This window comes from Streptopelia decaocto (assembly GCF_964273445.1).
Source record: "Streptopelia decaocto genome assembly, chromosome: 2".
In the NCBI taxonomy this organism is placed as follows: Eukaryota; Metazoa; Chordata; class Aves; order Columbiformes; family Columbidae; genus Streptopelia; species Streptopelia decaocto.
In genome coordinates this window covers 160,153,228-160,168,089 of record NC_138655.1, presented here as the reverse complement: position 1 = coordinate 160,168,089, position 14,862 = coordinate 160,153,228, and positions in this window count along the sequence as shown.

Sequence of the window (14,862 nt, the reverse complement as noted above, 5' to 3'; positions counted from 1 at the left end):
TAATAACTCAATGTACACTTCGAAATAAGCATGTTTGAGGGCAAGTCTCACTTGAAAAGAGTTGCCTTGAACTGCAGCACAGTAACTGTGTGTACAGTATTGTGCATTGCAAACAACGGTCTTGTTGACTCTGCTACTGCAAATGGTTTCAATAAACCCAGTTTGCTTAGATTTATGACAGCCTAAGAGCTCATCCATAGGCCAGTTACTGAATGTTGGTTCAAAGATGCTGACATCCAGCTGCAAGGAGAGCTAACCTGATGATCTGCTGTTATCTGACTACAAACTCTACAAACTTCTGTGATCATAATATTTTTCATGCTGAAAACCAAGCTGAACCTGCAAAGCATTGGTTTTGGTATGGAGAAGGTGGGCCCTAAAAGTCACCTTTCTTTTCATATAGGTTAGAGCCTGGATATATCACACCACTGGGGAGCTGTAAAAACTGGTGCTTTTTTTACATATCACATCCCTCCTAGTAAACCAGCAGTCATCCATGGATTTTTCCCATTAGTGACAGGCAATGTTTTTATACAAATGAAGGGAAGCAGCACCTTTTTCATGAGATCCATGTAAAATAACTTGTTAAAACAAAAAAGGCCAAACACACTGCCTTTGTTATAAAACAAACAAAAACAAACAGACAAGGCAAAAAAAGAACATTGACTGGACCCAAAGTCATTACTCTAATAGGTACTGCTAAAACCAGCAAATTCCCAAAAAACATGTTTTTGTTATGACAGCCAGATTGCTTGCTAATAACTGATCTTTCATTTCTTACTTCTGATTTGGCTTCAACACAACATCTGTTTCAATAAGAGAGTATTGTTGTGATATTTGCAAGTTATACATTGCAACTGTACATGCAAGCAGAAGAGAATGGGAGTTCTAGCCAAAGTTAACAGCAGTAACAAGCAAAATTTGTGAATATCCCATGTAAGAACAGTCTGCAGGAAGGCTCTGTAGCTGCCACCTTAGCATTTCTGCCTTTATTGTTGCTAAATTTAGGATCAAATATTCACCTTAACATTCCTGAAGTAAACTTTGTTTCATACTGATGCTTAGTGCAGAGCCTCATACCAACACCAAGCACTGAGCACTACCACCACCTTGAGGTCTTTGGCTTCTTGAGCCAACTTCAAAGGAGCTTGATCTGGTTGGTGTCTGAACTCTGAAGTAGATTAGTTTTAATTTCTACAGGTATTGTTTTAACTGCTGCCACACACTTCTGACAAAGTGCTGTTATTATCTAAGCTAACTGGGCACTACACACTGAACTGTGGAATAATTTTCCTGATTTTTGTTTCTGATTGACTCCTGGGACAAAGAGGGACAGGTGAGTGCTGCAAGTTCAGGTTTGGGGCTCTGCACTCTTCAAGTATCATTCCCCTAATCTTGCCTTCATGTACCCTCATGTTCTCAGCACAGCAATATTTATTCTCTGACTCCACAGAGTATTATAAATCTAGCTGCAAGATTTGCTCAGTGCTTTGAAAATGATTAGCACAATATAAATTCCAGGTGTTATTAATATGTCAATTATTTATTTGCTCTGTTGTAGGATTCAGATGAAATCTTGCTGTTTCTAGGAAGAAAATCTCCCCATAAGCACATACATCCCTAACTGGTTTTACATGGTTTGTTAGAAACTGATTATGCTTGGAGAGATATTAGTCCTCCACTAGTCAAGCTGTTCAGCTGAAAACGGCTTTGAAAAGAGCTCTTTGAAAAGAGATTTGACACCACAGACATGTAAGTATAATATACATAGTATTACAGTCATAGAAATTTAAGATTCCAGCTGGTGGATGATATGAAATCAATTGAAGCAAACAAGTAACTGTAACATGCGTGAAGCTGTAGAATACAAAGTATGCATCTTCATGGTAATTAAACATGGTTATTAAACATGCACCATTTTAATAGGCTTCATTCTCTTTCATCAGAGCTGGAAAACTTGTTTTAAAAACTGAAGACTCCCAGGACTAGAAAGTTATCTCCCTGAAAGAATATCTCAATAGAATTAAACTGCCAGCCAATATGACCATATTGAAAGTTTACCTTCTTTTCTTTTAAGGTACAGACAGCATCCTCATCTACAGCTTAAAACAAATAAACCAGTGAGAGAACTTCCTTAGCAAAAATAGCTGTAGTATAGTGGATGGTTTTGCAGACAGTGTCAATAATGTTACAATATTTCTCAATAGTAAATAACACAAGAGATTATTCCAATGTTTGCTGAAGTGTAGAAGGTGTGGTGGACCATATCTGTGCTTAGATATAGGATCTGGAAAATTCAGACTCTCAAAGTCCCACTCAGATACCAAGGAAGTTGTATTCTTTCTTTGTTTAGAGTCCTTTGAAACTCCCAGACATAACCAACTCAGGCTTTACTCTTTGAACATAATTGCTTCAAATTCACTTTGTTTCTTAAGTGTCATCCATTGAAAAGGGCACGATAGGATCACAGAGGTTAGGTAAAATGGCTTGGCAATGTATTGCAGGAGGAGAAGGCAGTGTGTATTTGCATTGTTGTTTCCTACTGCACTACTGAAAGATGCAGATGGAAGTACCAGCTCAGCAGAGACCCAGAGTAATTTGCAAATAGGAACTGTGCTCAGCAGCAAAGCTCAACTATGTTAAATATACCAAACTCCTGTGGTTGGTACATATCACCACCACAGGTCAAAAAATCTGCTCTTCTTTGTTGTTTAGCTCTCAAGATAAGCTAATTTCACTGAAACTCAAGAGCTGAAACAGAAAGTCTCACCTGAGGTAGTTTGGGTCTAGGTAGCAATATTGATGTTCCTATGACCTGGGGAAGTACTCTTACCACTTTACTACTAAGTAAAAATTAAAGCTTGTTTTGACACAAACGTCTTGTTCTTTTTCATGCCTATCTTCAGCAGGCAGGTCTGCCTCCCAAGATCCCTCATGGAAAACCTTCAGATTAATTTCATTCTTCCCTTCTTGCATACAAAAAAGAATTATGGAAGTCAGTGTGATGCCTTTGGTCTCCTCACTTGACTAGGTACATGAAAGGTTTAAGCAAAGGGTTGCCTCACACAGGTTATCTTGATCTTCCCCAGGTATCTTGGTGCTGCTAGTACAATGTATTGGTTTTTTCACTATAGAGGATTTTTCTTTTCTTCTTCCTACAAATAACCCATAGCCACAACAAACCAATATCTAATAAAGCTATATTCTTAAAGACCTCAAGCCGATTTTCTACCGTACAGAGGTACAAACCGAGAGCCTTTGAAGTTCCTCTGCTTTTCCACTTACTTATATACAGGGTTTCTCAGCAAAAGGCTGCTCAAGTGTTGTTTACTTTCACCCATCTGAGTCCTCAGGCATTTGTTAGGAGAGAGACTGACCAGTGGAGACAATTTCTCTTGCAAAAGAAGTTGCAAGGTTGTATAATGCTTTCAATATATATGACAATCAGGCCATCAGCAATATGTAGCAAAAAGTCCTTGGGGATAATTAACATCTTTCGTCTTTATATATACAGTGCAACTGCTTAAATCCAATGCATGGCAATGGATTTGCCTTCAGGCAGAACAGGTACATAACAGAGAGCATCACCCGTGAAGAGAAATTACTATCTTGGCCATATCTCCCCAGAAGTAAAAATACACAGCAGTGAAAGATTAGGTATGTGATACTGTCTGTCACAAAAATTACTAATGACACTAAAAACTTATGTAGACCAAAAAGTATGAGCTACATTGTATGATAAGAATTGGGGGAAGAAAAAGCTTGGAAACAGATACAGTGTGGAAAGAATAATGAACTGATACAAGACTGGTGTTATGAAACCAAATTATAAAAAAGAGCAACCCCCACCTCCCTACACAGATGGAAGTCCCTGGGTTGGCATTTTAAACACTCAAGTAGAGAGTTCAGAAGAATGGACCCAAATAAAAGCATCCTGGTCCCTGTTTTTTTCAATACCTTCCAAAATGTCTATAAGGAAGATGAGGAAACCCTAACAGTTTAAACCTCACTTATTACATGAATAAAGCATCTTAGCCCCTGCATGAGGTAGCAATCACCATTTCAAGTTGCAGGTTCTGCTTTTGAGGTGAAAAGTCATAGGAAAATTTGAGAGTTTTTTTATTCATTTGTTTGTTTATTTATTTATTGTTAAAGGAAAGGAGAGACACTGCTCAGGGAGTTTTCCAACACAGGCAGATCTCTGTATCCTGTATCTCTGTATCCTGTATCCCTGTATCTCTGTATCCTTCCTAGTGAATCTGAAAAAGAGCCAAAAAACAAGCATGGCAGAAGGTAAGCAATAGTGAACTGAGCTAGGACAGCTTGTCTGCTTTGTGTCATAGACTCCAGCAATGCTGTCCTGACCAACAACAAAACAGGGACTACAAAAAGCACAGGAGCTCAGTAAACAAGGGAAAAATTCACCTATTTCAAGAAGCAACAGAATAATTGGCTTCAGAGTAGACCCTGATGATTACTTCTGCAGTCCTTGAAATTTGAAGAAGGAAGCTTGATGGAGATGAGTGTCAACCACCATGAGTAAGCTGGGACTTAAACTTCATCTTTGCTTTTCACAAGTGTTAATAAACCCTAGTATTTACGTGGGAATCCCCTACTGAATGGACTGTGTTATGGGAAATTTGTTTTAAAACTTTTGCTGAATTCACTACTAGAAATACTGTTTTGGAAACTGTACAGCAGGTTTCTGTGTCTCGGTTCACCAGCTTATAACTGTATTATTCACCTTATACCAATATGAGTACTTTCAAAGAGTGCATATGTGAAGGAAAATTACTTCTGAAACACAGGGAATAAACTGCATTTATTGTACATAAACCTGTAAATGTTTCCTCTAGCTCAGATTGTGAATGCCTGTGATCTCTTATTGCTAAAAAAGTAATAAAAATAATAGAGCTCTTGTCATGTCCCTAGTTCCTATGTGTTTTATAGATTTATTGCCTCTTGCCATCTGTAGCATCTGAATTTTGCTACATTGTGCAAGAATACTGTCATCTAGGAGTTTGCCACTTGTGCCGCTTTCCTTCCTCCTTTCTCAGTAAAGTGCAAATTAGCACAGACCAGCGCTACATGTTACAAAGAGGTAGATTTGAGAAGATGATTGAGAAGTGCTTCCTTGGACTTCTAGTTGTTTACCTTTGTTAATACAACTTGCATTTACAATTATATTGCAGATTCAAATGGGACATATTGTCCCAAAGTTACTGATCACAACAGTATTCAAACCACACAAAATCTCTTCTAATAATAATAATTTTAATTCTGCTTTTATATGAGTCTATTTAGCTTTTGGCAGAACTAATTTAGAAAGGGTAATTCATTTTGGAACAATCACACCAGGGTTGTTTAGATGGAAGCAGTTTAATGAAAATGATCGTAATATTTATGAAATGACCTTTTGCTATTTATTGGAACATGAATTTTGTAAGTGTTTCTCTAAGGAAAAAAAAAAGCACCAGGTGGCACAGAAGAAGGGTAAAAGAATATATTAAGGATTCATTTGCATTTCTACCTCTTTCAGTATTCATATTCTTCAAATTTAATATTCTGGTCCAGCTTAAAACTTTCTTCTGCCTGTTGTGCCCTGCTATTATGTGCAACAGACTCCTGTGGACTACACTCCAAAAATACAATTGACTGCACCTGTATGGCCTGCCAGGGAGCTCCTAAATCTTTTAGCTTATAGAGGTGGAGCTGCCACAGCCCCATGCCCCCAGGTCTGGCCAGTAGCAGGGCGGGGAGAGTGTTTCCAGTAGGCATGCACATATATAAACCACATGGGATCCATACAAATCAATGTGGAGAGAAAACACAGCACCTATGCAGGCACAAACAGCACCCATAACCTCATCCTGTTCCCCACTCTGGCTGATCAAGGGGAAGGTCAGTTAGTTGGTGGGAAACAGGTAATTATATAGACTATAAATCCTTCCAGTAACTGGCTTTAGACATTCAGTCTGTCCAAAACCAAGCCCTGGATCCTTGGACTGACCAGCTGCAGGCACGTGGATGTATGAGCCCTTAAAGCCAATAGACCCATGCCAGCTGCTGGACCCCCTTGCAGACACACACAATGGATCCCTCCAATAACTGGCCTTAGACACTCAGTCTGACAAGTAACTGGCCCTGGATCCCCTTGTCTCCTCAAACCTAGACATATATGCAGGTGGGCTCAGACGAACATCAAACCTCATGGTCTCTCCAGTACCTGGCTTGGACCACCTCAAACCTCCAGCAGCCAGCTCCCCAGCATCACACCTCTCCAGTACTTGTTCCAGACTTGTGTCCATTCCAATACCTGGTTCCCAAGCCACATATCTTCCTCACCATCTAGTCTCGCTTGATGTTTACATGTGACTGGCCCCTTTTATCGCCTTACCTCTCTGTTTTCCCATGATTGTTCCTTCTCCAGCCACCTCAGACCCTCTCTTTCTCTACCTTTGGTACTTCCCCTAACCATCTCCTAAGTTTTTTACCATCCCAGGATGTTTGTCCCCTGCATCCCTTCCTGAACCCCATTCTCCAAAGCAGTAAATCCCCTTTCAGTCTGTAAGGCATTAACTCACAGTGAAGGGTCTCACTCCAAGCCCATGGGTCCAAGGCTCCCTTAAGAGAGCTCAGGGTCATTTCTCTAATCAAGTTACTTAGTTTCCTCTGCCAGCCCTTGTTCCTCTGCATTTGTAGATATGAAGATTTTTTTCTCATAACTGAATTTTGCATAAATTTTTTTTCAGAGAATCCTTCAGCCATCAGCAGGTGATGCTTCCACATTACAAAGGCTCCTTAGCTACTACTAACATGCAGTGTGACTGAGACACGTCTCCATAGGCAAAGAAGATTATGCCTTAGAAGTAGCATAAGCACAGCCTAAATCTGTCTCAAAGCAGGGAGAGACTTGAGCTTTTATCTTTCCCATTCTAAATAATTTCTGTAGTCATTAAGCTGTAAGCACATATGCTAGCCTGGGTGGATTCTAAAATAAAATGGCCATAAATTAGATTGTTGGCAGTCCAGTTTCGAAAAATATGGTTTAGATACACTGTATGCATGACAAGGAGATCAGGCTATTGTTGCAGTCAAGGCATGGGGACAAATAGCATTGGAACCCCTCGTATTCGGGTAGGAATGGTGTAAGAATAAAGAGGTTCACCTGGAAGCAGAGTTCTAGATACAGGTGAAATTTTAGAGTCAAAGTATCTGCTAGGTTCAGAACTGTCCAGTGCGATAAGCTCTGTTCCTTTTGGATTACCGCCTTAGTATCTTCTGCTTCTCTTTTTTGTAAACCACTAATTTTTGCATGAACATTAGAAAACTGATATTCTTTAATGATGCTTCTGAAGTGCTGTGGCTCAAGAAGACTCTCCTGAACAACTATTGGTATTTTCCCAGTGTTCATGTAAGTGGGGCAAGGGGTAAATAAAAATGCATTGTCTTCTGGTGAAAAGGGTTACAGCAATAACAGAAATTACAGCTGAGAATTGGGAAGTGGAATTAACAGAGCAAAACTGCGGTAGTTGTTCTAAGAGCAGCAATTCAGAAATGGCAAGGTGAATAAGAAATTTCTGTCCTTCAAGGAGGGAAAATAAAGCATCAAAGCACAAAACAGCAACTGTGAAGAAGAGACAGGGATTAACACCATTACTAGAAGTTGGAAGGTATATCTGGTTGTTGTAATTTAATAATGCACATTTTTCTCACCTCCACTGTTAGGATATTTTTAGTTCCTCGCCATGAATGTTCCTGTTTCACTAGCTAAGGTGAAACAAAATTAGGGAAAAATTATTCATTAAGTATATGCATATGTGTGAAATTAAACACTGAAAAAGCAGCAACTTTCAGGGTGATATTTAGAAATTAACTGAATTAGTCTGATTTATTCTTGTGATTTAAGAATTATTTTCAGAAGCTGAGGGACAGCAAAGGTCAGGCATATTCTCAGTGCAATGCCACACCATATGTGCACATCTGGGAAGCTGATGGTGGCAACCACCATCCTACCAGGTGCCAAAGCTTCACAACTGCCTTGTAGTAGTGTATCCTGAAACAGCCAAATTTCAAGGTACATAACTCATCCTTTTGTGACTGGTTAAAGAGGCACACTCTGTCAGCATTACTTATTGACTTCTATGACTTGGATGGAACTTGCCTGACAAAAGATTAGAAGGTTATCAAAGCTGAAGAACAAAGTCCAAGCACAATCTCTTGTCTTGCTTTGTTTGATCCCAAGTGCTTATTATTTTCTTCAAACATTTTCTATCAATCAAGTATCTCATCTTAGAGTGGATGCCAAAACCAGGAGAGTGAGGCTGAAAGGTTAATGTGAAGGAAGTTGAAACAGGTAGTTTGAATTACTCAGTTCGGTGACATTAGTTTTGATAAATTATTGTAGATTGACAAAAGTACAGAAATCTCAATAAAAAACAATTGTAGCAGATAACTATTATGCAGAAAAGTTGCAGAGTGCCCAGGGTACATATTAAATAGCTTGCAGTCATTTTTATCTTGAAGAAATACAGAATTAATTCATAATTATCTATTTCTCTAAGTAAAATAATTCATATGAAAGTAGGTTACATTGATTACTTCATCATAAAATGATTAATTGAAAGTTTTTTTGGTTTTCAGCTTGATTTTAGTGTCACAACTTTATAAATCAAGCACAACTCAATTAACACTGCTAGACTGGCACTGGCTTAAATTGGCATGGTAAGGGCAGACAGAACAGTAAAGGTTCAGAGGAAAAGTAGTCCCATCCTTCACTGATGCAAATCTAGAGCCCTGTTTACTGGAGTGCTTCTGTATTGATTTGTACCAGTAGGGAACTGCAATTCACGTTTGGAAATACAACCAAATACGCAATAAAATAATACCCCAGGAAAAGGGCTACACTCTGTCCATCTGGAGATGCAAAAAAATCTGCCATTTTTTTTATGACTTTACAAATAAAAAGAATTTGGGTCAGTTACATGCAAAATTAAACACCTGTCTAGCCTGGGGTCATCAGACCAGTAATCTTTACTTGAACCAGTCATCTTAACTTGTGCTCTGCTTAATACTGAGGTACACACACTAGACAATCTATAGTATCTCTACAAAATCAAACTGAAGTTGTGGGATCAAGTGCTAAAAGGTTAATTTTTTTAAAACCTTTCATCAGACTACTAAACCCAACATTTATTAAAGCAAAAGTCTATCTGTAATAATTCTTGCTCCACAATAAAGCCCTAAGGAGCTATTTTAACATATTATTGCACTGAGGACATTACTCACAAACACCTCCCCATCTTCACAGACCAATACTAATAAATCTTACTCTTCTTCCTGCACACAGCCCTTGCTGGCTCTTAATGAGCTCCCAATAACACTTCTTCTTTCACCCCCTGCTCTCCAAACATTTCACCAGTTTTGTGGACCTAGTGTTGCGGTCAAGACATTTTTACAGAATAGACATGAGAAATAGAAGCCAGATTACCTTGTGGCCTCCTTGTGTTGGAGGCTGACTCAACAACAGATGTAATATGTAGATATTATTCGGAGAAGATAGTCATCTGGAAGCCTAAAGACAGAGCAAATCCTAAGAGTTACAAGTGGGGAGCTTACAAAGAGTTGTATTCTGTTGTCTGGTGCAATGAAGGAGAAATAAGTAGGGGGAAAACCAATTACATAACATTTTTATTGTTATGTACAGTGTTAGTTTTGAAAGGTAAAATGAGCTAATTATTACACAATTACAATAACATTTAGAAGTTCAGAGCAGATATTACCATCTACATGTGCATGAGATGGCAAGTTACTACTGCCTTGTAAGGTATAGAGATGTAAGGGTTAGATTCAAAGTTTATAAGATACGGAATTAAAAAAGATGGTTTTGCGTGAGCAGCTTTTTCACAATAAGTAAGAGGATGGGAAAAAGTGGTTTAAGAGTTTTTTGTGACCTTTTTCTGTTACCTGAAATATTAATGGTCAGCAAAGTTTCTGAATTTAGAGTAGTTATAACAACTACAGAGAGAAGTCCATCTAGGAGATAATGAGCAGAAAAAGGAAATTGCATGAAAAAAAGGTAAATGATAGGAAGGAGTAATGTGAGATGTGTCCAACAGGAATAGCCAGAGCTTATGGAAATAAATAACACCAACAGAGTCACCATCCCTGGAGGTGTTTAAAAGGCATTGAGACGAGGTTCTCAGGGACGTGATTTAGTGCTGGAGTTAGGTTATGGTTGGGCTTGATCATCCTGAGGGTCTCTTGCAACTGAAATGATTCTATGACTCTATGTGAACAACCTACATTCTTATCATTCAGCAAGTTGTAAATCCTCAACTATTAGTTTAGGTTACTTTGAGAGGAAGTAGAAAATAATCTTCCGAGGTCAGGGTGTGAGGGCTAGAACCTGTATTTAAAATCGGAATACAATCCCTGTTGCTGCATTCCTAACAGAAAGGTCACATATGGGACCGCTGGACAAGAACAATGTCTTAAGCTACAGCAGAATCTGCTTTTATGACTGCAGAAGGAAGCTGAAAACCCAACCTGGTTGTGTATTGCTTGGCCAGTGGGAAGTCTGGCAGCAGCTCAAGAGTTAATATAATCCCTCCAGGTCCTCGCTGGAGTGGTAAGTCCATAATGCAGACTCCAGCCGGCGGTGAAAGGTATAATAGTGTGCAGCCTGATAAAGTAAGAGCTCTGCGAGGATTAAATTAGCTACACAGCTTCATTCCCACATCCCATAAGTGAGGGTGTTTCATTGTTTAGAAAATGATGCTGTCTTTTCCATGACAGCACTGACTCTAGCAATCTGGCTTTAATGCGAGGCAATTTCCAAGTTTGTTTCTATCACGGGGCACCTGGGAGAAATGGGGAGGTAGCTTATCCCTAATGGACTTTTTTCGCTCCAGGTTGATTGTACAGCAGAGTGGAAATGGTTCATTTGACACACTGCAAGCACACAGCCAAAGGAACCAAGAGTCCTGACATCCTCTCTAATGTGTTTTCAAGCTACTTTCCCTCAAATGGGCAGTTGAGTTGAATAGCTATAGAGCAAACCTTCAGTTCCTAAGAAAAATTACCACTGGTTGGGATTCCCAGGTATGGGGTGTATTATTGCCTCAGGCTCTGAGGACTTCTGGGAGACAAAGATAATTATGGCTTAAAGCCATTTGGCCACATTAGCTTAGGTAGAACTGTGGACCCCTTGGGCGCTCTCATGACATCTTTTGTTCTATTCTTGATATTAACAATAAGGCAAAAAGCATATAAAATGGAGTCACACATCCTTTGCTTAAGATTACTGTCACCATAATTTCTGGGAAAACTTTCTAGGCCCAGCTACTCAGAAACATGTTATTCTTACCTAGTACTCACTTAAGGGCAGAAACTGGAAGCAGATGGATTTCCACATCAGGAAAATTAGGCTGTAAACTTGATAAGGAATAACAAGTGTCTTATAGTCTCTAGCCCCTTGTCTTTCTGTTCTAAAAAACTGAATCATTAGTTATCAGGCTTGTTTGGGTAATCAAAAGTATTCTTGCTACCTATCAAATTACTTACAGGGATTAATTTGAGGTTTCAGTTATTTAACTGGGCAGTTATTGCCTGAGATTTAGTAAAGCAACATTTTCAAAGGTTCTTAAGGAATAAACAGATTTTTGTGTCACTGTCCATCACATTTGTAGGAATTAATTGGGCTTTCCAAGGAAACACAGACATATCTCTTCTCCTATGACATTCTCTGGAGACATTCAAAACCCACCTGGACATGTTCCTGTGCGACCTCACCTGGGCGTTCCTGCTCCAGCAGGGGGATTGGACTAGATGATCTTTTGAGGTCCCTTCCAATCCCAGACATACTGTGATACTGTGATGACAAATTTTTCTAAGGCAGGTTAGACAGATGAAATACACAAGGGAGAAGAAAATACATGGGATTGTTTTTATTTCTTTAAATATGAATAATATATGTAAAATCTTCTGTTAACAAACATTTCAGATATAAATGAAGCCTAGTTGCCTCAGCAATGCTAAGAAAACATTGATTTAAGCAGTAGCTAATGTAGGAAAGTTTCTATTAACATTAGACCAGATTCAGTCATGATATGAATTTGCAAAGACAGAGAGGAATTAAATGGAGATATGCTGATTTGCACCTACTAAAGGTCTGACTCTAAGCTTCCTACAGACAAAATATCAACTAAACAAATATCGATAAGTTATAACTCAGGGTTTCTATTGGTCATTTAGACTTCATTGGAATTTTTCATAGGTGAACTAGAATAAGATGATGTTACGTAGATGAAAAGAAAGCTGCAAGCATCATGGTAGATACTGATAGGCTCAAACAAGCATATTTACCCTTCACAGACATTATTTCTGTGCTATAAAACAATAAACATCATGCCTTATAATAGTCCAGAGCCTGAGTCACTTCCAAGACAGAAGTAAAATAAAAATCCTGAATGGATCAGCTACAGGACTTTTTACCCTCTTGTGCTCAAATGCATACCAGTGCTAATGCATAGATTTAGAGTCAGAATATCTGTATTGGGCACTTTATAAAAGTGATTACTGAGCAAGATAACTACAGTCCCCCTCATCCCCTTCATACAAATATTTTTGCTAAAGGCAGACTTATACAGAACTATTTCTATGCCAAAGAAATAATTTCTAAAGATAGTTTTTGATACACAGGATGAATTTTTCTCTTCCAAAGCTCAGCTGCAAGAATAGCCTACAGACTAGGAATCATAGCACTCAACTGCAAGGGAAAACTAAAGTCAAATTCTCAGTGAAACAAACTGAAATTTAGTTCTCCAATTTCAGAGATGATTGAGCCAACATGCCCATAAAAACCAAAATGGTAACATCCTCTGTTTTGACAAGTATATTCTACTTTTTAATAGGTATGTACAATAAAAATTTAAAAGCATTTGACTAAAAGCAAATGCCCACGTAAACATAAAGTTAATTTTTGAGCCTGGACTTTCCTCGTGGGACATCTAATCAATACCATAATTGAAGTCTATGGCACAATTCCCTTAACTCTACTCTACACACCTAAGAAGGCATGATGAATCACTCTGGAAGCGCTAATTTCTTTCTGCTGACTCAGAGTTTCCCGGGGGGGGAACAGCTGAACTGTCAACTGCAGATGTCTAAAGATAAATGAAATTAATCTTACCTACAATATTTAAATCTCATTAAGTACTTTATCCAAGAGCTTTCCTGACTAGATCTGTACATGATGGGCATTTATATAGCACATTACAGTCTCCAACTACCACATCCTAGAATGCCTAGAACATGAAAAAGAACAAGGTTGCCAGGGGAAAGTGGTTCATGAACATTTTCTAGGTTTTATTGAGGACGTGTCTCAAGGAGAAGCGAGAATCTTAATTTTCACTCCATTTAGTGTAAACTTGCAGAAAGAGATTTCCTCATTCATGCTTGAAATTATCTTGCACTGACATTGGTTCTGGGAAGCAAACGGGGATTCACAGCCAGCCAGTTACCAACACAAATTTGTAACCTCATAGTCTGAGGACACTTGAATGCTCTATGGTGGACATAATCACACAGTTTTTCTTGAAATGACCCATTGGCCCATTCAAGTCCTATGCATTTTGCTATTTCGTAACAGTGGCTATGTTATTTGAATCTTGGATTTGTAATCTACAAGGAAGACTGACAGATAAATTGTTATTGTGAAATAACTTCTCTTCCGAGGCCAGTTTTCTATGAATGCAGATGGGTGGCAAATATCAGGCAACCTATATCTATTTACTTACTCCGTAATAAAAATGACTGCGGAAAAAAAATATCCTTTGTTACTAGCTTAGTCTTCAAGTTCTATCTTTGTGTTCATCAGGTTGGCAACTGTGTCAGATATCTTAATTAAGCTTTGCTGTTTTAAGTTGCACTTGCACTTTCTAAGTAGTGTCATGTCCCTAAGCCAGACTTAACAGGCAGGAGCAAAGGGATGTGAGCTCTTCTGCTTACACTTCTGAGCAGGTCAGACATTAATCAGCTCTATTCTCGAAGCTGGAATGCTACAACACCATAGCCCAACAGTCAGTTTAATATACTTCTTGCATTATGAAGTCTCACTAGCTTTGTCATGGCAGCAAACCACCAAAGTCCAGAAAACAAAGGCAGAACAAACCATTGCCTAACAGTAGAAAGTGCCAGTAAAATAGGGTTGTCCTATGCAGGGACAGGAGTTGGACTCAATGACACATATGGGTCCCTTCCAACTCAGGACATTCTATGATTCTAACAGATTTGTTTATGGAAAGGCAAAATGAGGTGGCCATCATCACCAAAACATGCATTGGGGCAGATGGTGGGGGGGGGAGCCACTCCCAACAGCCAGCCATCACTCTCAGCTGTGCCAAATTTGGGATGGGATTTAAATGTACTCCAGTTCAGCCAAGCTAAGCAAGAAGCCACATTTAGTCCTTGCTGACTTGTTACCAAGAAGAGCTGCAAACTATCCATGCAAGATACTGTGGTTACTGCTTAGACCTTGCTTGGTTCCACATTTGTAGAAAAATTTGCTCCAAGAATCACTTTTCTTCCTATTCCTTCTTTGAAATAATAGCTTCAGTTTTAGGACTCCAATAGGTGTGTATGCAGGAGCAACAGGAGAGACTATATGCACTACTACTTATAAGTTTTAGTGAATAATCCAGCCTAAATATCTTCCCTTTATGGGTGCCCTCAGAAATCAGATGTGTATACACATATATGATTAAAGATACTTCTTGTTCTGCTTTAATTAAAACTTTCCCAACTGTTTATCCTCATTACAGTGCAATGTGCAAAAGGATGGAGATCTTTATGAAACTCTTG